General features: G+C 45.5%; 2 protein-coding genes and 1 pseudogene across 3 annotated transcripts in view; all 3 read left to right on the top strand.

Moving 5' to 3' along the window:
• Positions 1-24,077, top strand: part of LOC132766333 (zinc finger protein 850-like) — a 72,290-nt pseudogene extending 48,213 nt beyond the window's left edge.
• The window catches only part of LOC132764002 (zinc finger protein 214-like), a 353,977-nt gene that overhangs the window by 5,131 nt on the left and 323,028 nt on the right, over positions 1-25,818 (top strand). The gene's annotated exons all lie outside the window — the stretch shown is intronic.
• LOC137096227 (zinc finger protein 665-like) overlaps positions 1-25,818 on the top strand; it is a 45,197-nt gene that overhangs the window by 5,117 nt on the left and 14,262 nt on the right. Inside the window, exon 2 of one of the 2 annotated variants that reach the window (XM_067464929.1) lies at positions 7,502-7,565. The gene's annotated coding sequence lies outside the window, so the exon portion shown is untranslated. Of the gene's footprint in view, positions 1-7,501; positions 7,566-25,818 lie in introns of those variants that run through there. The other variant, XM_067464930.1, reaches the window with a different exon arrangement.

Here is a 25,818-nt window from a genome sequence, read left to right as displayed (position 1 = left end):
GAGATTAGTATACTGATTGTGTTATGTACTGATGATTTTAACCTGTTAATTGTTTAATTGCTGTTTTGTATGCATGTATAGTTGACATCGGCATCGAATTGTGCCTTCTTTGTAAGCTGCCCTGAGTCCCCCCTCGGGGGTGAGAAGGGCGGGGTAGAAGTAATCGAAATAAATAAATAAAAATAATTTTCTAACAGAACAAAACAAACAAACAGATTAAACAAACACACATTTTGCAAACTTGGTAGTTGATTAAATGTCCTTTGACCAGTATCTGGCCCCTTGGAGTGCCTCTGGTGTTGCCGCAAGGGCTCAGGGTGCATTGCAGCAGGTGGTCAGTGGTTTGCTCTTCTCCGCACTCACATGTCGTGGATTCCACTGTGTGGCCCCATTTCTTAAAATTGGCTCTGCATCTCGTGGTGCCAGAGCGCAGTCTGTTGAGCGCCTTCCAAGTCGCCCAGTCTTCTGTGTGCCCAGGGGGGTGTCTCTCATCTGGTATCACCCACGGATTGAGGTGCTGGGTTTGAGCCTGCCGCTTTTGGACTCTCGCTTGCTGAGGTGTTCCAACGAGTGTCTCTTTAGATTGTAGAAAACTATTTCTTGATTTAAGTCGTTGACGTGCTGGCTGATACCCAAACAAGGGGTGAGCTGGAGATGTCTCTGCCTTGGTCCTTTCACTATTGGCTGCAACTTCCCGGCGGATGTCAGGTGGCGCAATACCGGCTAAGCAGTGTAATTTCTCCAGTGGTGTAGGGCGCAACAGAGAAAGGAAGAGGAGGAGGAGGAGGGGAGGAAGGTCCATGGTGCTTGAATGAAGGACCTTCCTTCTTCCTCCCTTCCCTTCCTTCCTCCCTTTCCTTTTCTTCTTTCCTTCTCCTTCCTTTCCTTCTTTCCCTCCTTCCCTTCCTTCATGTCCCTCCTTCCTTTTTCCTTTCCTTCTTTTCCTCCCTCCCTCCCTTTCCTCCTTCTTTCCCTTTCTTCATTTCCTTCCCCTTCATTTCCTTCTCTCCCTCCTTTCTTTTCCTTCCTTCTCTCCTTCCCTTCCTTTTTCCTTCCCTCCTTCCTGTCCCTCCTTCCTTCCTTCTTCCTTTCCTTCTTTCTATGTAAGATATAAATACAATATTAAATGGGACAATCAAGAAGTAACGAGAGAAGGAGGGAAAGAGGAAAGGAAGGAAGGAGAGAAGGAAGGAGGGAAAGAAGGAAAGATAGATAGAGAAGCAAGGAAGGAGAGAAGGGAATAAAAAAGTGAAAGGAAAAAGAGGGAAGGAAGGAGACAAGGAATGAAAGATAGGGAAGGAAGGATGTCACCAAAGAGCAAAGAAAGGGAGGAAAGAAACAGGTAGAGATGGAAGAAAGAAGAGAGATAGGGAAAGAAAAAGAGGAAAGGGAGGAAAGAGGGAAGGGAGGAGAGAATGAGGGAGGGAAGGTTGGCCACAGCAACGCGTGGCAGGTACTGCTAGTCTATATACATAAAAATGTTATGTTCGTTTGTGGGATTAGCATAACTCAAAAACCACTTGACGAATTGACGCCAAATTTGGACGCAAGACACCTCTCAGGCCAACGAGTGATCATCACTCATAGAAACACTGAAAAACACAGCGGAAGGGACTTAAAAAGCCAAAAAAGCAAAACTACGTTGTGGCGCATGCACAAAACGATCCCTCCCGGCAAACAAAGCACACAATACATTCTTTTCTGGACCACAGTTCCCAAAATTCCCTAGAGGAGGGGAGGATGATCCCAATGCACTGCTCCCAAGCTGCAAGCTTTCTTCTCCTTGGATTTCTTTGAGAGCATCCCAATCCCGGCATATTTCCAATTTCCTGTTCCTGGACTACAACTCCCAGCAATCCTCCAGATAGATAGATGAGATAGAGATAGGTAGAAAGATTGATCAGGAGGACTGCTGGGAGTTGCAGTCAAAGAATAGGTACAGAAGGAAGTAAGGAGAGAAAGAGGAAGGGAAAGAGAAGGAAGGAAAGAGGTAGAGAAGGAAGAAAGGAGAGAAAGAGGAAGGGAAAGAGAAGGAAGGAAAGAGGTAGAGAAGGAAGAAAGGAGAGAAAGAGGAAGGGAAAGAGAAGGAAGGAAAGAGGTGGAGAAGGAAGAACGGAGAGAAGGAAAGGAAAAAAGGGAAGGAAGGAAGGAGAGAAAGAGGGAGGGAAAGAGAAGGAAGGAAAGGTAGAGAAGGAAGAAAGAAGAGAAGGAAGAAGGGAAAGAGAAGGAGGGAAAGAGGTAGAGAAGGAAGAAAGAGAAGGAAAGAAAAAAGGGAAGGAAGAAAGGAGATAAAGAGGAAGGGAAAGATATTGACAAGCTGGAATGTGTCCAGAGGAGGGCCACTAAAATGATCAAGGGTCTGGAGAACAAGCCCTATGAGGAGCGGCTTAAGGAGCTGGGCATGTTTAGCCTGAAGAAGAGACGGTTGAGAGGAGATATGATGATAGCCATGCATAAATATGTGAGAGGAAGCCACAGGGAGGAGGAGGGAGCAAGCTTGTTTTCTGCTTCCCTGGAGACTAGGACGCAATGGAACAATGGCTTCAAACTACAAGAGAGGAGATTCCATCTGAACACGAGGAAGAACTTCCTGACTGTGAGAGCCGTTCAGCAGTGGAACTCTCTGCCCCGGAGTGTGGTGGAGGCTCCTTCTTTGGAAGCTTTTAAACACAGGCTGGATGGCCATCTGTCAGGGGTGCTTTGAATGCAATATTCCTGCTTCTTGGCAGAATGGGGTTGGACTGGATGATGGCCCAGGAGGTCTCTTCCAACTCTTTGATTCTGTGATTCTATGGAGGTCTCCCTAGATTCTAGGATTCTATTACTGTTATTATGAATATTATTATTAAGCAGAGTCTCTATGGCCATCTGTTAGGAGTGCTTGGATTGTGTCTTTCCCTTATGGCAGAGGGAGGTTGGACTGGGTGGCCCTTGGAGGTCTCTTGCAACACTAGGATCCTATTATTACTGTGGATTCCTCCCAACCCCCTCCAGTATTTTCTGACGGCCACGAAGGTTCTGTGGGCCAAGTTTGGTTCAGATCTGTCCTTCCTGGGGGGGGGGGGGGTCTTAGTGGTCTGTGGAAGTCTGAGCTGAGTCAGTCGAAGGGACTCCAAACCCCATCATCCGTGGTCCATACTCCCCAATCTTATTGTTTTGGTGATTGATCAGTATGCTTTAAGTATGTTCAACAACAGAAATACAATGTATTGTCGAAGGCTTTCAACATAAATACATTTTCCATATCAGATATTTACATGATGATTCAGAAGAGTAGCAAAATTACGGTTACGAAGGAGCAACGGAAATAGTATTTATTTATTTATTTATTTGGCCATTTTGTATCCCGGTCTTCTTCTCCCCTCTATCGGGGGACTTGGGCCGGTTTCCAGCAATAAAATCACAAAACAATCACTCAAAACCTCATATAACATATTCAATTAAAACGTTGTAACAGCAAAATGCCATCCCATAATAACAATCGTCAGTCGTCATAGTGAATTCGTTGTCCGTCATTCATCGTCATCTATCCGATCACAGAAATATTGATTCACTCGTCGAAAGCCAAACCCCATAGCCAGGTTTTCACCCGTTTTCTGAACGACAGAATGGAGGGGGCCGTTCTGATCTCCAGTGGGAGAGAGTTCCAGAGTCGAGGGGCCACCACTGAGAAGGCCCCGTTCCTCGTCCCCACCAGGCACGCCTGAGAGGCCGGCGGGACCGAGAGCAGGGCCCCTCCAGACGCTCTTCACAACCTAGATGGTTCATAGGGGAGAATACGTTCAGACAGGTCAACTGGGCTGGAGTTGTTTAGTATTGTGTTTGGGGTCACCACGACATGAGGAACTGCATGAAGGGGTTGTGGCATTAAAAAAGTATACAAACTGTGTTGTTGTCGTTTTTTCCGGGCTATATGGCCATGTTCTGGAGGCAATTTTTCTCCTGATGTTTCGCCTGCATCTATGGCAAGCATCCTCAGAGGTAGTGAGGTCTGTTGGAAGTAGGAACAATGGGTTTATATATCTGTGGAATAATGACCAGGGTGAGACAAAGGACTTTTGTCTGCTGGGGCTAGCTGTGAATGTTTCAGCTGATCACCTTGATTTGCATTCAATGGCTTGGAAGCGCTTGAAACCCTGCTAAAGACATCCTATGGAAATAAATAACATACTTCCTGCGTATTTATGATTGACATAAATCCAAAACCACTGGGAGAATAGACACCAGACTGGGACAAAAGACATCTATCTCAGGCCAGCCACAAGTGACCCTCCCTCATCACAACACTGAGAAAGAAACACAGCAGAAGAAGAGACTCAAAAAGCAAGAGACTCAACATATGTGCAGAACCCACATATACTCACACACACACACAATGCATATACAGAGACTGGGCCATGGCAGGGGAGAGCGTTTACTATTTCTGTGGAACGCCCTTCCTACGGACATTAGACTAGCACCATCTCTAATGGTATTCCACAAAAAGGTGAAGACTTGGCTGTTTGTGCAGGCGTTTGAGTAATTGAGTGCAATCTGGTAATGGAACATAGGAATGGAACAATGGATGATGACGAACCTGGACTACGCTTGGATGAGGAGAAGGTTGGGTACGGTTGTTTTCTGTAATAATTGTGCATTGTAATTGCTTATTGGTAATTTATGGATAATGTGTTAAGTCAATTGTTCTATGTTGTATGGAACCACTGCTGTTTCTACTGTTTTTACTGTTTGTGAACCGCCGTGAGTCGCCTTCGGGCTTGAGATACAGCCGTATAGAAGCAAAGTCAATACATAAATAAATAAATAATTTCTGATCCAGAGAGAGAGAGAGAGACTGGATTGGGAGCAGAACAGGAGCCCAGCCCAACAGGGAGGGAGGGAGGGAGGGAGGGGGCCAGGCTTGGGGATGGGGCTGAGTGGTCATTGGGTGAGGCTGTGGTCCATCTCCAGCCTGGCTGGCCTCCCTCCCTCCCTTCCTCTCTGTCCCTCTCTCTGAATGGCAGGCATGGGCAGCAGCAGCCAGAGGGAGAATTCTCTTGGGAGGCCGGGTCTGCCTGGAGACTGGTGACGCGGCCAGCGGGGGCCCATTCCCATTGGCGCATCATCCCAATGGGAATTCTCTTCAGGAGGGGCAGAAGAAGGAAGGAAGGAAGGAGTTTCTGCCCGGAGACCGGTGACGCCGGAGAGGAGGCGAATTCCTATTGGCGGGCGGGTGGGTGCTGAGCCTTTGGAGGAGAAGGAAGGAAGGAGGCGCCCTTGCTCTTGACTCGCCACGAAGCCCCGCCTCTCTCTGGGCACCCAGCCCCCGCGCGGCAGCCATGGTCATGTCTGGTCTTGGCGGAAGCCCAGCGAAAGGGGCCGGCGTCCGTTTCCTAGAGAGGCGAGGAAAGCTCGGACTTTCCCCGTGAGCTCCTCACTTCCGGAAGAGGAAGAGAGAGAGAGAGAGAGAGAGCGGCGGCGCCTAAGGGCCTGTTGACGAGGGAGAGAGGAGGAGGAGGAGGAGGCCTTCTTCTTCCGGCCAGAGAGAGGGAGAGAGAGAGAGAGAGGGGGGAGGCCCCTTCCTTCCTTCCTTCCTCCGAGTGGGGTGAGTGTGCGTGGGGTAGGCCTCGGTCCTTTGCGTGGAAGGCCCTTCCTTCCTTCTTGGCCTGGGCTCCGTCTTCTTGCGGGGAGGGCGGCCTCTCCCTCCTCCTCCTCGGCTTCGGACCCAGGCTGCCTCCCCTTCCTCCCTTCCAGGCTGCTTCCCGCCCCGAGGAGGAGGAGGAGGAGGAGGAGGGAACCCAGGCTGCGAGAGAGCGAACGAGCGAGAGAGAGAGAGCGGCCTCCTCCTCCTCCTCCTCCTCGGCCTGGGCCCTCCTCCTGTGGCAAGCAAGGGAGGCTCGCCTTCCCCACTCCGCAGCACGGGCCAGCCTTCTCTCTCTCTCTCTTCCTTTGTTGACCACCTGGATCAGCCGACCTTTCTGCGCCTGATGGGGTCTGGCTGGATGGCCTTTGGGGTCCCCCCAGACTACCTCGGAGTTCGGAGGAGCTCCCTTCCTTCCTTCCTTCCTTCCTTCCTTCCTTCCTTCCTTCCTTCCTTCTCTAAAGGTTTCAAGCGGAGGCTGGATGGCCATCTGTGAGGAGGGATCGGGTGGTGCCTTCCTGCTTGACAGAAGAGGGTGGGAATGGATGGCCTCGAGGGTCCCGCCCGCCTCTCTCCTGCCCTGACCACCCTGGACACTGGGGAGGCTTTCCTGGGGGTCCAACGGGGAGGGGGGGTTCCTCCTTCTCGGGAGGGCTCTCAGCAGAGGCTGGGTGGGCATCTGTCGGGAGGGCTTGTGTGGTGTCCTCCTCCTTCCTGGGCTGGGGGACCTATGGAGTCTCTTCCAACTCTGTGTCTCACCATTTATTCATTTACGACATCTCTATGCTGCCCTTCTCACCCCGAAGGAAGGAAGGAAGGAAGGAAGGGGACTCAGATGCATTTGCATACAATATATTATATTATGCGCATAGTTATATATGACTCTATTGTATTCTACTATTGTATTGTAATATTATTACTGATATTACATGTCCTATAAAATAGATATTTCTAATATCTTCTTATTATTAGGATGATATTGTATTGCATAATAATATAAATATATGTATACACAATATATTACATTTTATTATTTGCATAGTACAATATCAGTATGATGTATTACTCTATTGTACTATGCTGCTGTATTGTAACATCATTAGTAATATTACATGTATATATGTATACACAATGCATTACATTATATTATATTATATTATTAGGATTATCTGCATACCACAGGAGAGAAGGTGGGACTGTCTTCCGGCCCCTCTCGCTTCACTCGGGCCCAGAGCAGCGGTTGGTGCCCTGCGGTGATCATGGGGGCGAGAGGGCACTGCCGAAGGGGCCCCCTCCCTCCCTCCCCCCTCCCTCCCTCAGGCAGGCACTCAGCAGCCCTTCTTTCCTCCCCCTTGGAGCCCCCCTCCCCTCCTTCCCTGCCCAAAGCAGACCCTTCAAGGGGGGGGGAGGGATGGAGGATGGGCCTGAGGAAGGACCCTGGTTAGGGAGGGAGGGAGCCCCTTCCCCCAATTAGGGGGCCAGGGCCAAGAGTGAGACCCGCCTGGTGTGCCCACAGATAGCAGACAGAGAGAAGCTGGCCTTCCACGCTCTTCAAGGGAAACATTGGGAGCCATGTCTCTGGAACCGAGGCTCACGGGACTGGCTTTGCCCAGCTTGGAATGCTGAAGACTCGGCCTGGATCCGCACTTCCCTCTCTCCCAGGATCTGACCCCACATCCACTGCCTTGAACTGGATTCTGTGAGTCTGCGCAGCCAAATAACCAGGGATCAGATCCAAAGAAAAAGGGCGTGTGGATGTTGCCTGAGACACGCAGCTCGAATTCTCTGCCCTGGGAAGCCAGAATGGCCCCCCTGGTGGTTTCGTCACTTCTGTCCCTTCAGCCAACATCTTCTTATGTTGTTTTCCTTTCTCCATTTTAGGAGGTTTTGACTGAACGTTGGATTTCTTCGTTAAGCGCTTTTATCCAATCGATGTCATATTTTGGTAAGTTTTTAATTAAACGCCTTTTGGTAATGCTTCAGAGGGATGTTTGATAAATCAGTGAGCGGTGCTGACTTCTCTTCGATTCAAGGCCACACTGAAATACCTTCCTCCTTTCCTTCCTCTTTTCTCTCTGATCCAGAAAATGACAAATCACTAGCCGTCCCCTGCCAGGTGTTGCTGTGGCCCAGTCTGGAGATCTGGAAAATAAATTAGAAAGTATTGGTTTCTATTTATTTATTTATTTATTTATTTCACATTTGTTTTTTATGCCTCTGGTTTTGAGGGACTCAGCCCAGTTTCCAGCCATAAAAAACATATACACTCATTAAAATATCATATATCACAATTACAAAAACAACTTTAAAAACACTATATATAAAACTACAGTGGTCAGTCGTCCTATTAAGATGGATGTACATCAGGGTCCTATGGTGTTGTCTCATTCCTCGAAGGCCTGACTCCACAGCCACGTCTTCACCCGTTTCCTAAATGTTAGGATGGATGGGGCAGTTCTGGCCTCCAGAGGGAGAGAGTTCCAGAGTCGTGGGGCCACCACCGAGAAGGCCCTGTCCCTCATCCCCAACAGGCGTGCTTGCGAGGCCGGTGGGACCGAGAGCAGGGCCTCTCCAGACAATCTTAGTAGTCTTGATGGTACGTAGGGGACAATACGTTCTAATATATACAATTTCTTTATGCTTGTGAGTAAACAGTATTTCTTGCTGTTTCTTTGTCAGTGTTGATGTGGAGATTGTGTCTGGTTTGCCCACTCTGGAACATCCAACATAGAATTGTCCTTTTTTAGGGGTCCCTTTCAAATCTATGATACTATATCTCCGTGTGTATCATATCTATCTCAATCTATGTCAGGAGGACTTTGATTACGTTTTCTTGCCCTGGTGAAGAAGGGAGTTGGACTAGATGGCTTTAAGTATGGGGGTTCTGTGTGGGAACTTTGCCCCAATTCTGTTGTTCGTAGGGTTCAGAATGCTCTTTCATTGTAGGTGAACTATAAATCCAAGTAACTACAACTCCCAAATGTCAAGGTCTATTTTCCCAAACTCCACCAGTGTTCTTATTTGGGCACATTGAGTATTTGTGTCAAGTTTGGTCTAAATTCTTCATTGTTTGTGTCCACAGTGTTCTCTGGATGTAGGTGAACTATAAGTCTCAAACGGAAGGTCAATGCCCACCTGTGAAGGAGCGTAAAATTACTGCCACCAAATTTGTGAGGAAAGCCAGGCAATGATCAGTATCAGCTTAGGAGCTGGTTTATAAAGGGACTATTATTTGCAGAAGTATTTATTCATTTGATAGCGGAGCGTTTACTGTCCCTGGTTTGGTTTTACTACTTATGCAGGCTGTTTGGCTTAGAAGTAAAGGTAACAGAGGCAAGGCTTGTAAAAAGAACAGTAACAAGTTTATTTAGAATATAACCGATTCAATGTTTCTTCACTGGAAGCACAAACTTAGTTGGTTACAATAGTAAGGTTTCATGAGTAACTTTAGGTACAGACTTTAAGAGGTTTCTGTAAACAGATGTATCTTTCCTGGACAACTGTCCTAATAAAACAAATAAGCTAAAAGGCTTATTTAACAGAATTGGCTTCCAGCCAAACTTTGATTCTTAACCCAGAATCAATAATCCCCTGTAGCTTTATCACTACCGGGTCCTTTCTTGTAACCCTTTTGGTCACAAATTAGTTCCCTGAATCTCCTACCCAGAGATTTCAGTGTTCTCTGTAGCTCACCGGCTTACAGACTCTTCTCTGATTCTCCCACTAGAGAAATCAGTCCTTCCTGCAACTCTAACGGTCACAGACTGCCTATTTCAAAACAGCCGTGCAGCTAGGTGACAGTTGGCTCCACCCCCGTTGCTATGGCAGCTCAGGCCAAGCCAGCCACCATCTCTAACAAAATATAATTCTACATACTTACCATTTATTACCTACTGTTTAAACAACACATAACCATAAGAATAAAATTACACATCTTCATACCACCAAACCCTTCTAGTGGTTTCTGTTTGTCATGGGAGTCCTATGTGCCAAGTTTGGTTCAATTCCATCGTTGGTGGAGTTCAGAATGCTCTTTGATTGTAGGTAAACTATAAACCCCAGCAACTACAACTTCTAAATGACAAAATCCACATATTTTGAGTGAAGGACATTGGGTTGTTAGGTATATGTTATCCAAATTTGGTGTCAATTGGTGCAGTGGTTTTTGAGTTTTGTTAATCCCACAAACAAACATTACATTTTTATTTACATAGATGATTATGGCACTGAGACTGGACCTCTTGCGTCACAAGAAGAACTCCACTTTTATCTTTTATTTCAAAAACCAAGCTTGTCCATTCATTCTTGTTTCTCCTCCCCTTCCTTCCTTCCTTCCTTCCTTCCTTCCTTCCTTCCTTCCTTCCTTCCTTCCTTCCTGTTTTCTGGGTTATCTCTTTGTCTATATCAGTTAGAGATCCCTGTTTGTATACAATAGGTTAACAGGGTATTGTATCGTTATAATCAAACTCCTTCATTGTTCCCTTTCCTCCTCCTCCTCTTAATAGTCTTTGATTCCAAAAGGAGATTTTGAGGGAAGGGGATCCAGTTGGGAAAGTGGGTCGGGGGTTGGCAGTAGAGATGAAAACATGATGATATGCGTGCACGTCCCTCCTCCTTGCTTCCCCCCAATGGCCATCCATCTAGGGCAGTGGTTCTCAGCCTGTTGTTCCCCAGATGTCTTACCCTTCGACTCCCAGAAATCTCAACAGCTGGTCAACTGGGTGGGATTTCTGGGAGTTGTAGGCCAAAACACCTGGAGGGACACAGGTTGAGACCACTGATCTAGGGAGCTGCAATCCCCCAGGAGACCCCCCAAAACTCACGGCTTCTCCCATCTACATCACTGTTGCCAAGTTTGCAAAGTACGCACTTCTCCTGGGCGTATTTCTGTGTAGCCAGGTGAACTCCTGCCCTCATTTTGACCTTGTTGGAGGCACTAATCTTGCCAACGACTAAGGACAGAGCGTTTCATCATTTAGTCTGCCGCCATTCCTAAACTGGAAGTCCAAGTTGAGGTCTTTGAATATCGATTGTTTCTAATTAGACATCCATACGTCAATATTGTTTGCCAAATTCGATGCTCTGAGGAAGGCCACATGACTTGTAGAGCTGGTGCCACACATGGGGTCAAGCCGGGCTGCGTTCTGGCCAAGTCATGTTCTCGTTATGTAATTGCGCAAGGGGGAGGAGCTTCCAGGGCTCCTTTCTCCCTCGTTTTTGAGCTGTCGGGATGAAACTTGCTACAATGGGAGACCACTGTCAGCCCCCCCCCCCCCCCCCCCCCCAAGTTTGAGAACGTTCAAGGCATTCACTGATTTTGGGGAATTCTAACCAACATAAACTTAACAATACTATTTCATTGGAAGACCCCAGAGGCCATCCAGTCCAGCCCCCCTCTGCCAGGAAGGAAAAGCATACTCAAACCACCCCAACAGATGCCCATTCATTTATTTATGACATTTGTAGCCTCCTTCTCATTCCGAAGGAGACTCATTCAGTCTTTGAAATAACAACAACAACAATAGAAACAACAGCAAAAGCAGTAATAGAAAACCTATTGAGTAAACTTTGGAGTTCCTGCCTCTCTCAGCTTTGCTTTCCTCTCAGAGTTGATTCAACCCCCAACAATCCCTTTTCATCTCTCAATCCCTTTAGAGAATGAACACGGGTTTTCCCCCAGCACGACTTTTAGGGAGGAGTAGGAGGCGGCACAAGGCAGTCAGGGGAATTCTGGGAAATGTGGTTTGTGGCAGAGAATGCAAAAGGCTCCACCCTAAACTACATTTCCCAGAACTCTGCTCGCTTCCTGTGTTGATGCCTCAATGTGAATGTGGGCCAGGGACCCCACTCTGGCTCCGATGAATGAAGGAATGGCAGGGATTGGCGGGCTGGATCCGTCCCCCGGAAGAAGAGCGAAGAAGGGAGCGCAGAGGGACCCGGGGATGGGCAGCCCTTCCGAACATTTATTTATTTACAGCATTTTTGCCCCGCCCTTCTCAACCCCGAGGGGGGACTCCAGAGTGGCCAACAAAGGCAGCAGTTTGATGCCACAATCGATAACACAGTATAAAACCATAAATACATACAGAGTTAAAACAATCGCAGTTAATTATAACCAAATGATAAAACACCAGCCTTTCTCCCAATCTGAAGGTCCAGGTTGTGTGTCCCCCATTGAGGAGGGGGCCTTGAAGGGGGCATGTGTGCGATAAGAGAGAGGGGCCCTGTAGAGAAATGTTTATTATAGAGTGTTTATTATACTGTATTTAAACTGCATTTATGTATTACATTTATTGCCATGGCCTAGCTGTGAGGGATAGGTTGCCATGGTGACAAGACAAAGCCTCAGAGGAGGTGGGCGGAGCTTAAGGAGGAAAAGGTTTGGAAGTGGCAGTTAAGCTCCAGTCCGGTGGACGAGACCCGGGGAAGAGGAGAGTCAGTTAGGGCTCTGTGGTTGTGAAGCTGTGAGAATTCAGCAGTTCTTAGAATTTGTGAATATTTCTTCAGCAAGAGAGCTGAAGGTGTTACCTCGTTAGATTACTTAGGTTAAAGAATCTAACAGAGGGGGTTTTAAGGATCGCCAGTAAGGAAAGACTGGTGATCAGTGGTTTGTTCCGAGTATAGGGCAAACAGTGTGGACATTCACAATAGGGAACTCTGAAATAGTATAAGCACTTCACTAAAGAAGGAGTTTGTAGATTTGTAACATTCAGAAGCCTGAAAGTATCTCAAACCAGCCATTTTGTAACATCAAGCCTTGTGCCAAGTTCAAATTCTCAAAACTGCAACAATTACGTTCTGTTAACAATAAAACTTGTTCTCTTTGTATTTCAAACCTGCCTCCTCCATTGCTTCTATGCTTGGTGCATTCCACACTACCAAAATCACCTCACAACACAACTAAGGATAAACAGAGACATAAACCAGCGTCTCTAAACATATTGATGGCAGCTTAATTGATATTTAAAAGAAGGTTCCTCACAGAATATTGGTGACATTAAAGAAGATTAATACTTCCTCACATAAATTTTGGTGGCATCTAGTGAGATTAGCGATGCTTCTTTACATTTTTGTTGACAAGCGGTGGGATTAACGCTTCGTTACATTTTTGGTGGCAGACGACGGGATTCGTGTAACAACTAATCGAGTGCCTTAAGTTTAATTTTAAAATAAGTTGTGAGGTAAAAGTTGTTGATAACATGGCTACCAGGCGGCAGAGAAAGCTGGCTGAAGAAAGAGAGGGAGTCCAAGAGGAAAGTTCGGGCTCTGAGGCAGAGACAGAGTTAGTGCCTATGTCAGAAATGGCTTATAAATACAAACTGGAGATGGAGGAAAAACGATTAGAGATGAGACGATTGGAGATGGAGGAAAAACAATTGGAGATGGAGAGAGAGGCTAAACAAAGAGAGTTTGAAGAAAGACAAAGAGTGAGAGAATTTGAACGGGAGTTAGAATTGAAGAGAATGGAGTTTGAGCTAGAAAAACAAAGATTGACTTTGTCTCAAACATCCAGTGATGTTCAGGAAGGGAGATCTGGAGGGGATACCCCAGATTTGATGAAGAAATTCCCAAAATATACCAAGGACGATTGTCCAGAGAAATTCCTAATATCTTTTGAAAGATGTTGTCGTGATTTTGGAGTGGCTAAGGAAAAATGGATGACATACCTTAGGCCACAGATAAGTGGGAAACTTTTGCAGATTTATGGACAGTTGCCTGAAGAATCTTATAGAGACTATGATCTGTTTAAGAAACAGATTCAACAAGAGTTTAGATTGACTCCGGAATATTATAGATTTAAGTTCAGATCTTTAAAGAAAGATAAAACTCAAAGTTTTGCTCAGGTGGCCTCTAGATTGTCTCAACTGTTCGATAGTTGGATAAAGACGTCTGAGGTAGAAGATTATCAACAGCTGAGGGAACTTTTGAAATTGGAACAATTTTTCCAATTAGTTCCTTATGAAATTCGTTGGGTGATTCAAGATCGCAAGCCATCCACGATTGTAGAGGCAGCGGGTATGGCGGATCAAATAACAACCTTGAAAGAAGGATTCAAAGGGGAAGATCTGCCAAATGACAAAAGAATAAACAGGCAGCCATTTTATTCACAACAAAAGCGCCCACAGCAAGAAAAGGGTGCTGACATAGAAAACACCCCCTATAGGAGGCAGAGTGTAATAAGACCAACTGCTCCTGAGGTAAAACGACGGTGCTTTCAATGTGGAGAATGGAATCATTTAAAATATCAATGTCCCTTGTTAAAGAAGGAGAAAACAACCCTCTTTATAAATAAAATGAAAGAAACACCAAAGGCAGAACCGGTTACTGTTGCAAAGGAGAGTTCAAGCTCAGAGCCTCAAGAGAAACAATGTCTGTTTATCCTGTCAGGCAGCCCATCTAAGGACTACTTAGAAACCATTTCTATTGATCACAAAGACAGGAAAGGACTCAGAGATACAGGTTCCGAAGTATGCATCGCGCACCCTGAAATAATACCTCAGAAATTCCAACAGCCAACCTCTGAAATAAAATTAAAAGGTTTAGGTCCCGCGATCCCAACACCCGTGGTGACCTTGCCAATAGAATATAAAGGATGGAAGGGTATGTGGGATTTTGCAGTCAATCCTGGCATACCATATCAATGTTTAATTGGAAATGATTTGGCTGAGGAGATTAAATTCTGTAAGATGGCGTGTGGGGAGAAAGAATGCAACAACAAAAGCCCTGAACAGAAAGCCCTGTGTTTTGCCATACAACAAGATGGGGATGAGAGCCCAGAAACCAGCGCTACAGTGGCTGAGCTTGTTAAGAAGACGGGAGGAGTTGAGGAGATTCGGCAGGAACAGAGAGCCGATGGATCTCTGAAGCCTCTATTTGCTTTAGCTCAAAACCCCACAGTATTGCCAGAAGAACAGCCCTCCGAGTTTATACTGAAGAATGGTGTCCTATATAGAGAATCCAAAAGTGTAAACTCGACAGAAAGATCAGTGACATGTAGTCAAATTGTAGTGCCTCAAGGTTTTAGAGAACAGCTGATGAGGGTGGCACACGAAAACCCTCAAGGTGGACATTTGGGCATAAGAAAAACCACGAAAAGGATCACTAAAAACTTTTATTGGCCTGGCATGTTCCAGAGGATCAAAGAGTTTTGCCAATCCTGTGACATCTGCCAGAGATTGAGCACTGGAAGGGATAAAGTTAAAGCTCCATTGATCCCTATGCCAATAATTGGAGAACCATTTTACAGAGTAGGCATTGACATTGTAGGTCCTCTCTGTAAACCAAGCAGACGTGGTTACCGTTACATTTTAACCATGATTGACTACGCCACAAGATATCCAGAGGCTGTAGCTCTGACTAACATCGAAACAACTACAATTGCAAATGCCCTGCTGTCCATTTGGGGAAGAACTGGATATCCCAGAGAACTGGTCTCGGACTTGGGAACCCAGTTTACTTCCAAGCTTCTGTCGAAGTTGCTGGAGTTATGTGGAATTAGACACCTGACTTCCACAGCATATCATCCGCAGACAAATGGTCTGGTTGAGAATATGAACAAGACTTTAGTCAAAATGATAAAGTCTTACAGTCAGGAAAGGCCTTATGACTGGGACGTCAAGTTACAACAACTGCTGTTCGCCTACAGGACCGTCCCTCATGACAGCACCGGCTACAGTCCATTTGAATTGCTGTATGGAAGGAAAGCTCGTGGTCCGTTAGATCTGTTAAGAGAATATTGGGAAGAAAGTCCGGCGAAGGATCCTGTTCCAGTGACAGAGTATTTAAGAGATCTTCAAGCAACAATGCAGCTGGCTAGAGACATTGCTCAAGAACATTTGCTTGCGGCTCAGCAGAAACAGAAAGACTATTATGACTCTACTGCTAAACCAAAGGTCTTCGACATCGGAGATGAAGTTTTATTTTTATCTCCCAACAAGGCCAACAAGCTTCAATTGGATTGGTCTGGACCATGGAAGGTCATCAGAAGACACAACCACATAAACTATGATATTTTTGATGAACAATCCAATGTAGAAAGAAGAGTCCATGTAAATATGTTGAAGCCTTATGTTGTAAGATCTGCAAATGTATGTTTTGTTGTTTCAGCAGAGGAATCCGATCCCTTTTCTTTTTGGGAGGGTGATCGTGAACAGAACAAAAACTTAGATCGGGTAGATATGAATGTAGAATTGTCCCTACCTCAGAGAAGAGAGGTTGTGGAAGTTTTAAGTAAAAATTGGCATTCTGATAAATGTAATATGTCAACAAATGAAAATGGTTAGAAAATCTATAAGGTACCAATAACAAATTGTTAAGATGGAGTTTGAGTTTACAAGATTTCATATTTGACATAAAACATGTTTCAGGTAAACGAAATGTAGTTGCGGACGCCTTATCAAGGATTCCATAGGTTAAAGGTTTGTATATATGTATAGTTGAAATGTACCTAACTATGATGCATTTCCCTTTCAGAATTGATATATGTATATTTATTGTTAAATGTCATGTAGGATTATTTTTGCTATTCTAGGATTAAGAAATGTGCAAAAATATTTTTCTGGGGGGGAAGGTGTAGAGAAATGTTTATTATAGAGTGTTTATTATACTGTATTTAAACTGCATTTATGTATTACATTTATTGCCATGGCCTAGCTGTGAGGGATAGGTTGCCATGGTGACAAGACAAAGCCTCAGAGGAGGTGGGCGGAGCTTAAGGAGGAAAAGGTTTGGAAGTGGCAGTTAAGCTCCAGTCCGGTGGACGAGACCCGGGGAAGAGGAGAGTCAGTTAGGGCTCTGTGGTTGTGAAGCTGTGAGAATTCAGCAGTTCTTAGAATTTGTGAATATTTCTTCAGCAAGAGAGCTGAAGGTGTTACCTCGTTAGATTACTTAGGTTAAAGAATCTAACAGAGGGGGTTTTAAGGATCGCCAGTAAGGAAAGACTGGTGATCAGTGGTTTGTTCCGAGTATAGGGCAAACAGTGTGGACATTCACAATAGGGAACTCTGAAATAGTATAAGCACTTCACTAAAGAAGGAGTTTGTAGATTTGTAACATTCAGAAGCCTGAAAGTATCTCAAACCAGCCATTTTGTAACATCAAGCCTTGTGCCAAGTTCAAATTCTCAAAACTGCAACAATTACGTTCTGTTAACAATAAAACTTGTTCTCTTTGTATTTCAAACCTGCCTCCTCCATTGCTTCTATGCTTGGTACATTCCACACTACCAAAATCACCTCACAACACAACTAAGGATAAACAGAGACATAAACCAGCGTCTCTAAACATATTGGTGGCAGCTTAATTGATATTTAAAAGAAGGTTCCTCACAGAATATTGGTGACATTAAAGAAGATTAATACTTCCTCACATAAATTTTGGTGGCATCTAGTGAGATTAGCGATGCTTCTTTACATTTTTGTTGACAAGCGGTGGGATTAACGCTTCGTTCCAGGCCCCCAAGGAAGCTTTTGTGGGGTGAATTCCTCTTGGAGGGGGGAAGAGGAGGGGGAGGGGCCAGGGAGGGAAGGGAAAAGGTAGACCCCCCCCCCATCCAAAGGATTGGCTCTTAGGCATTAGACTTCATAATCTGGATTGTATGGCAGTGCCGAAGGGGCCACCTCCCTCCCCCCCTCCCTCAGCCCAAAGCAGACCCTTCAAGGAGGGCGCCTGAGGAGAGGGAGGCCCTGAGGAAGGAAGGTGGTGGGGGGGGGAGCCCCTTCCCTCCATTAGCGGACCACCGTGAAGACTGAGACCCTCCTCTGCCCCAGTGTGTATCCACAGAGAGGGGGGGGGGGGGAGAGGGAGGCTGGCCTTCCACGCTCTTCAAGGGAACCATTGGGAGCCGTGTCGCTGGAACCGAGGATCACAGGACTGGCTTTGCCCAGCTTGGAATTCTATAGACTCGGCCTGGATCTGACCCCACATGGTCTGCTTTGAAGTGGACGATGTGAGTCTACGCAGCCAGGTAACCTGGGATCAGGTCCTGGGATAGAGGGGGGCCTCAGATACTCATGGGATGAGGTCAGAAGGGGAGCTATGGGATACTCCTGGATGGACACAGCTATTCCCAGAGATGGTCACCAGTTCTGCCAGGTTTCGGGCTCCAAAACTGCCCTGGAAAGTGAGATTGAGGAAGCCCAGGTGGAAATGCATAGCGCGCGAGGAGCTTCCCACCTTGGTCTCCCTTCAGCCAGCTCTGTGTTTTTTCCTCCGGCCATCATCCCTTTAGACATCACCCATCCGCCATGTCTTCTTGCTTCCAGAATGGCAGTGCAGGCTCATGTGACCCAGCTCGTAACAGACCAGATGGGTTCTCTGCCCTGATAGTCTGGGTGATGCAGCACTGCCGAGGGGGCCCCCTCCCACCCTCCCTCCCTCCCTCAGGCAGGCAGGCCCCCGGCAGCCCTTCATTCCTCCCCCTTGGAGCCCCCCTCCCCTCCTTCCTTCCCTGCCCAAAGCAGACCCTTCAAGGATGGGCAGCGAGGGAGGAGTGGACCCAAGGAGGGAGACTGGTTGAGAGGGAGGGAGGGAGGGAGCCCCTTCCCCCAATTAGGGGGCCAGGGCAAAGAGTGAGACCCGCCTGGTGTGCCTACAGATGGGAGACAGGAAGAGGCCGGCCTTCCACGCTCTTCAAGGAAACCATTGGGAGGAATGTCGCTGGAACCGAGGCTCACGGGACTGGCTTTGCCCAGCTTGGAATGCTGAAGATTCGGCCTGGATCCGCACTTCCCTCTCTCCCAGGATCTGACCCCACATCCTCTGCCTTGAACTGGATTCTGTGAGTCTACACAGCCAAATAACCCGGGATCAGATCCTGAAATAACAGGAGTAATAGTCTTTGAAATAACAGCAGTGATAGAAAACCTTCTTGGGTAATCTTTGGAGTTCCTGCCTCTCTCAGCTTGGCTTTCCTCACAGCGTTGATTCAACCCCCAACAGTCCCTTTCTATCTCTCAATCCCTTTAGAGAATGAACACAGGTTTTCCCCCAGCACGACTTTTAGGGAGGAGTAGGAGGTGGCACAAGGCAGTCAGGAGGATTCTGGGAAATGTAGTTTGTGGAAGAGAATGCAAAAGGCTCCACTTTAAACTACATTTCCAAGAACTCTGCTCACTTCCTGTGTCATCACTTGTGTGTCCCTCCCCCCAGAAACTACTGCTTTCCACCTTGTCTCCTGCACTGTGTTAATAATATAATATACTATTTAATGATATAATATAGATAATATTATAATGTGATACAATATAATGCTAATAATAATAATACAATATTATAATTATATATTTTGTATTACATGTAATATTACTAATAATATTACAGTATAACGGTATACTACAATATAGTAATGTATCATATGAATATTGTGTTATGGTCATAATATAATATACTAGCGGTCCCCTGCCACGCGTTGCTGTGGCCCAGTCTGGTGATATGGAAAATGAAGTAATGACAAAGTGTTGGTTTCTAACATATGTAATTTCTTTATGCTTGTGGATATACAACATTTCTTGTCTCTTTGCCAGTGTTGATGTAGAGATTGCCTGGTTTGCCTATTCTGGAACGTGCAATGTATAATTGTCCTTCTTTAAGGGTCCCTTTCAAATCTATGATACTGCATCTGCCATATACATATATGTGTGTGAGAGAGAATGGCTGGATGTCCCTTTGTCAGGAGGGCTTTGATTATGTTTTCTTGTCCTGGTGAAGGGAGTTAGACTGGATGGTCTTAAGGCAGCATTTCTCAACCTGGGAAGTCAAGACCCCGGGGGGGGGGGGGGTCACCAGGGTGGTGTCAGAAGGGTCACCAAAGACCACCAGAAAACACAGTATTTTCTGTTGGTCATGGGGGTCTGTGTGGGAAGTTTGCCCCAATTCTGTAGGTGGTGGGGTTCGGAATGCTCTCTGATTGTAGGTAAACTATAAATCCCAGTAACTACAACTCCCAAATGTCAAGGTCTATTTCCCCCAAACTCCATCTGTGTTTATATTTGGGCATATTGAGTATTTGTGCCAAGTTTGGTCCAGATCCAGCATTGTTTGAGTCCACAGTGCTCTCTAGATGTAGGTAAACTACAACTCCAAAACTCAAGGTCAATCCCCACCAAACCCTTCTAGTGTTTTCTGTTGGTCAGGGGAGTCCTGTGTGCCAAGTTTGGTTCAATTCCATCGTTGGTGGGGTTCAGAATGCTCTTTGATAATAGGTGAACTATAAATCCCAGCATCTGCAACTCCCAAATTACAAAATCATAATGCTTTGAGTGATGGTCACTCCTTGTGCTATGAGACATTTTGTTACCAAATTTGGTGTGATGCCGTTCATTGGTTCTTTTGTTTTTAAGGTACTCATTATGCACAGAGCATTTTTATATAGATAGATTGTATTTACATATTGCTTGTAAGCGGTTCCCCTTTGAGGTGAGAAGGGCAGCATGTAAATGTCTCAAATAATAAATTCCGGTGTTGATGCCTCAATGTGAATGTGGGGCAGGGACCCCTCTCTGGCTCTGATGAACGAAGGAATGGCAGGGATGGGCGGGCTGGATCCGTCCACATCAAAGGGAAATAGGCCTGTCATCCTCACCTACCATGATATTGGCCTTAACCATAAATCATGTTTCAATGCTTTCTTTAACTTTGAAGAAGAGCGAAGAAGGGAGCGCAGAGGGACCCGGGGGTGGGCAGCCCTTCCGAACACCAGCCTTTCTCCCCATCTGAAGATCCAGGTTCTGTTCCTGCCCCATTGAGGAGGGGGCCGTGAAGGGGGCATGTGGGAGGGGCCCCAAAGGAGGCCCCAAAGATCTGGATGAAGGGATATCATGTTTGAGGAGGTCCAGTTCAGCAGCTAGAGAATGGATTGCGCTTTTGACCACAGAAGGGGGCCTTGTTTTTTAAAACATTGTAGGCAACTCTACAGGTGGCAGAGGGCTCAGATCCCCTCTTGCCCCTCCTTGTCCCCCTGCGTGCCTTCTGCCCGCCCCTTTGCCCTGCTCCGGTGCCTCTTCTGTGCGAGGCCAGGCATCGCGGACCCTCCGTGTCCAATCTGACCATGCTGGGGGTCAAAGGGGATGGTCGCAAGGGTCGGCAAAGGCCAAAGGCCCAGCCTTGCAATTTACAGAGTTATATCATCATTATCATCTCTATCCTGCTTTCTCTCTCTCAAAAGACCCAAAATCACTAACACTAAAAGCAACACAGGATATAATTTAAAGCTGAAAAACACACATTAAAATTAAACATTTGACATTATTAAAAAGTAAACAGTGAAAGCCAGTTAGAAGCCTGTTCTGAGCCATCCCAGGAAAGGTAAGCAGGCCCAACTCGTCCCCTTGTTGGCAATTAAAGCCGTAATCCATGTGTTGCTGAATCACCTGCTGGACGCTCTCAGTTGGGCCAAGACGTTGGAGGGCAATAGGCAGGACTCAGAGGGGGCCGTACTCCCAGGAGACTGAAGAGCCCTCCCCAAAACTAGGAGGCAAAGTGGGCCCCGCAATCTGCCGTTATTGTAGGGAGAAAGCCATGGTACTTCTGATTGTGATGAACAAACTCACTGGTTAATTGGGGGACCATTTACCTGGTGGCACATGGTATACAATGCTCTGCTTAGGAAACAAGCCTGGCACTACCCAGATGACAGACTCAGCTCACCTGGCAGGTGATCCTCAATAAAAAACCCTGCAAATGGGCTCTGAGGGCCAAAGAGGGGACTGTAGTGGATGCGGTGAACTTGATGGCTTTCCTCCTACCCCTTGAGCCATAGCACAAACATAATCTTTAGCACTGGAGGTCAATCCATCCATCCGTCTCCTCTACACCCGTTCTCTCGTGTACTGCTGCTACGCTGAGTGCCTTCCACCCTGTGCTTCTGCATCCCTACCTCCATTTTTGTGGTTTCGGTGTAGAAGTTGCATTTTCCTTTGTTTTTCTTTTTGCATTTTTTCTGCCTGATGTTTCATACCTTTGTGGCATAGGTTTTGTAAGAATGCAATATGTCAAGAGCCTAATGTGCTCTCAATCTGAGTCGCCTTCGGGCTAATATGAGCGGGGTAGAAATAATGCAAATAAATAAATAATCACTCCAGGTGCCTTGCTATAGAAATGTGGGGTGGGCAAAGAGAGGAGCAGGAACATATTTTTTCCTGAGTTGGGAGAAATCTACACAAGACAATGAAACATTTTTCTTCCAAGACTGACCACTTGGGATTGTCTGCCCGTACAGGTGGTTACTCAAGTTCTGAATTGGGATGTGAGGAAGCGTGATCTAGGCAGGAAATGCTTTGCAACCTTAGACCTTTCTCTGATGACCATATTGTTAGAGGTCTTCCTTTACAACGGTTGGGTTACACTCTGAACACATTGCAGCGCAGTAAATCTCTCATACACAGAATCTTGTGCCATCATCCCCTTTGCATCTCAACAGAGATTTATCTTTCTTGGGCAGTTGGCTCATCTGAGTTGGGCCAATCTTTCCTCCTTCTTCCCCTGCTACAGCACTAGATTATTATTCTTCATCTCCCATGAGATTCTTCTTTTTTCCGCGCCTGATGAGTTTTTCCTCTCATTCTTTTGGCAGGTAACTTCTGCATGAACCTTGAGAAGAACACTTTGCCCTTTACCTTCGGTCTTCAATTAAACTACACAGCGGTGATAAGAAGAACTAATAAGTTGGAGATAATTTATTTCCAGCTACAAACCTGTGTATTCAAGAAGGAAAGGTGGGATTGTGTTGTATAAAGAGGGCCTTGGTAAAGAGGAAAGAAGATGACAGCAATACAAATACTGAGAAGAGGAAATATTGTCCTGTTCAGGAGAACATATCTGTGACGTTCTGGCATAATATTTGAATCATAAATGTAAAAGAATGGAAAATCTGCATTCCTTGTCAAAATCACACACAGGGGAGAAGCAACTTAATTGTATTGATTGTGGAAAGTTCTTCATTGAGAGAAGTTCTCTTACTAAACATCAACGAACTCACACAGGAGAGAAGCCGTATAAATGCATTGAATGTGGAAAGAGCTTCACTCAGAGTGGAAATCTGTATTCCCATCAAAGGACCCACACAGGGGAGAAGCCACATAAATGCATAGAATGTGGAAAGAGCTTCAGTCAGACTGGACATCTGCGTTCCCATCAAAGGACCCACACAGGGGAGAAGCCACATAAATGCATAGAATGTGGAAAGAGCTTCAGTCAGAATGGAGATCTGCGTATCCATCAAAGGGTCCACACAGGGGAGAAGCCACATAAATGTATGGAATGTGGAAAGAGCTTCAGTAAGAGTGGATATCTGCGCTCCCATCAAAGAACCCACACAGGGGAGAAGCCACATAAATGCATGGAATGTGGAAAGAGCTTCAGTCAGAGTGGAGATCTGCGTATCCATCAAAGGGTCCACACAGGGGAGAAGCCACATAAATGTATGGAATGTGGAAAGAGCTTCAGTCGGAGTGGACATCTGCGTATCCATCAAAGGACCCACACAGGAGAGAAGCCACATAACTGCATGGAATGTGGAAAGAACTTCAGTCAGAGTGGAGATTTGCGTATCCATCAAAGGACCCATACAGGGGAGAAGCCACATAAATGTACAGAATGTGAAAGGAGCTTCAGTCAGAGTGTGTCTCTGAATATCCATCGAAGGACCCACACAGGGGAGAAGCCACATAAATGCATGGAATGTGGAAAGAGCTTCAGTAGGGGTGGATATCTGCATTCCCATCAAAGGACCCATACAGGAGAGAAGCCACATACATGTACAGAATGTGAAAAGAGCTTCAGTCAGAGGGGACAGCTCCGTATCCATCAAAGGATCCATACAGGGGAGAAGCCCCATAAATGCATGGAATGTGGAAAGAGCTTCAGTCAGAGTGGATATCTGCATTCCCATCAAATGACCCATACAGGGGAGAAGCCACATAAATGTATGGAATGTGGAAAGAATTTCAGTCGGAGTGAGAATCTGCGTATCCATCAAAGGACCCATACAGGGGAGAAGCCCCATAAATGCATGGAATGTGGAAAGAGCTTCAGTCGGAGTGGACATCTGCATTCCCATCTAAGGACCCATACAGGAGAGAAGCCACATAAATGTACAGAGTGTGAAAAGAGCTTCAGTCAGAGTGGAGATCTCCGTATCCATCAAAGGACCCATACAGGGGAGAAGCCACATAAATGCATGGAATGTGGAAAGAGCTTCAGTCGGAGTGGGAGTCTGCGTATCCATCAAAGGATCCATACAGGGGAGAAGTGACATAACTGCATGGAATGTGGAAAGAACTGTCGGAGTGACAGTCTGTGCACCCATCAAAGAACCCACACTGAGGAGAAAGCACATATTGTATATACTTGAGTATAAGCCGACCAAATATAAGAAGAGGTACCTAATTTTACCACAAAAATTGCGAAAACTTCTTGACTTGAGTAAAGGCCGGGGGTGGGAGATGCAGCAGCTACTGGTAAATTTCAAGAAAAAAAATAAAAATAGATACCAATATAATTACATTAATTGAGGCGTCTATAAGTTAAATGTTGCAGTAGAGTCTGCTGGCAACGTTACAACTGATAATAGTAGTAGAGGAGGGAAGTGAGGTGCTCAGGTGTTGGATGAGGAGCAACAAAGAAAGAGAATTAGGGAGATATTCATGTCACCTACAGACGAAGACTCCTTCAAAGGTTTCTCAGAAAATGAAATGAGTGATGAGGAGGAGGGAGATGGGAATAGAGGTATCAAGAGGATTACTCAAGAGCAGGAGTCAGGCGAAGAGCATCAAAGAAAGAGGATTTGGGACATACTTACTGCTCCCACTGAAGATGAGGGTTTTATGGGCTTTACTGGAAGTAATGGGTCTGGGAGTAGTGAGGATGAGGGGGAACCATTGAATTGGACTCAAGTTCAAGAAGTTAGAAATGTCTGCATGCAACCCACGTCCAGCAATACTTTTGAGGGATTTTCTGGGGATTGACAATCTGGTGATACTAGGCAATCATGGGGAGACCTAAGTCTTGACAAAAGATGGAAAAGTTGGCGGGACGGGTGTTGGCGCTCAGCTGTAGAGGCTAAGGCAGCTGACAACGATGAGGAGAGGGTGGAGGACAACTTATCAACGGATGATGAATTGTAAGATAAATGAAGGCACTGGAGTAATAGAACTTTGCAGTAGGCAAAGTGTCAGTTTCGTGCCTTGGGTCTTGTCAGTGCTGCTTCACTTGTTGGGCTTGGGTCCTAGAACTGCAGGTTGCTGTATCCTTTGTGTATCGACTGGCTTGGATTCTCGTGTATCGACTGGTGCGGATTTCCCCTCTCCTTGACCTCGGACTGCTTTGATGACGGCGTTACTTCTTTGGACTTTGACTGACTTCTACTAGGATTCCTTCGACTTTGGACTGCTCTTGGATGACGGCTTCTTGTTTGTTTGCTACCTTTAAACTGTGTGATTTTGGGGCGTTTTGCTGGAACTCTTGTTTAACCCAGATTTTTTGCCAGTTTAATTTGGTTTATTTTCCAAGTTTGTTTTTCAAGCTACAAGTTGCTGCAATCCTTTTAGTTTGCCCAGAGGCACTGAAGCAAGTGTCTCTAAGTCCTGTTACTTTGATTAATAAACTGTTGTTTTGATTAGAACTCCTGTGTGTGTCTGGCTCTTAAAGGCATCTGGTTCGCGACATTAAATGTTTATGAATAATTGCATAAAACTGTAATTTAAGATAAGACTGTCCAACTGTGATTAAATCATTATTCTAACCTTCTTCAGTGTAAATGTGCTTACGTATCCTTCCAATAATCATAAATAGGGTAAAATAATAAATGTAATAATAATAATAACAATGGAGTAAAATGTTAAATGTATAAATAATAATAAATGGGGTGAAATAATAAATGTAATGATAGCGTAAATTAATAAGTGTAATAATAACAACAATGATAGCGTAAAATAATAAATGTAATAATAAGAACAATAAACAGAGTGAAATAACAAATGTATTAATAATAATAAATAGGGAAAAATAATTATATTAACATAAAATAATAAATATAATAATAATGATGGAGTAAAATAATAAATGTAATATTTATTTATTTATTTATTTATTATTCAAACTTATATGCCGCCACTCCCCTGGGGCTTGGAGCAGCTTACAAGAACAGGCTAAAATCGAACACAATTTAAAACAGCAATATCAAAGATCAAAGGCTGTCGAAA

This window comes from Anolis sagrei, chromosome 2 (genome assembly GCF_037176765.1).
Source record: "Anolis sagrei isolate rAnoSag1 chromosome 2, rAnoSag1.mat, whole genome shotgun sequence".
In the NCBI taxonomy this organism is placed as follows: domain Eukaryota; kingdom Metazoa; phylum Chordata; class Lepidosauria; order Squamata; family Dactyloidae; genus Anolis; species Anolis sagrei.
Note: the sequence above shows the minus strand (reverse complement) of the source record. Positions and strands in the feature narration are given on the sequence as shown.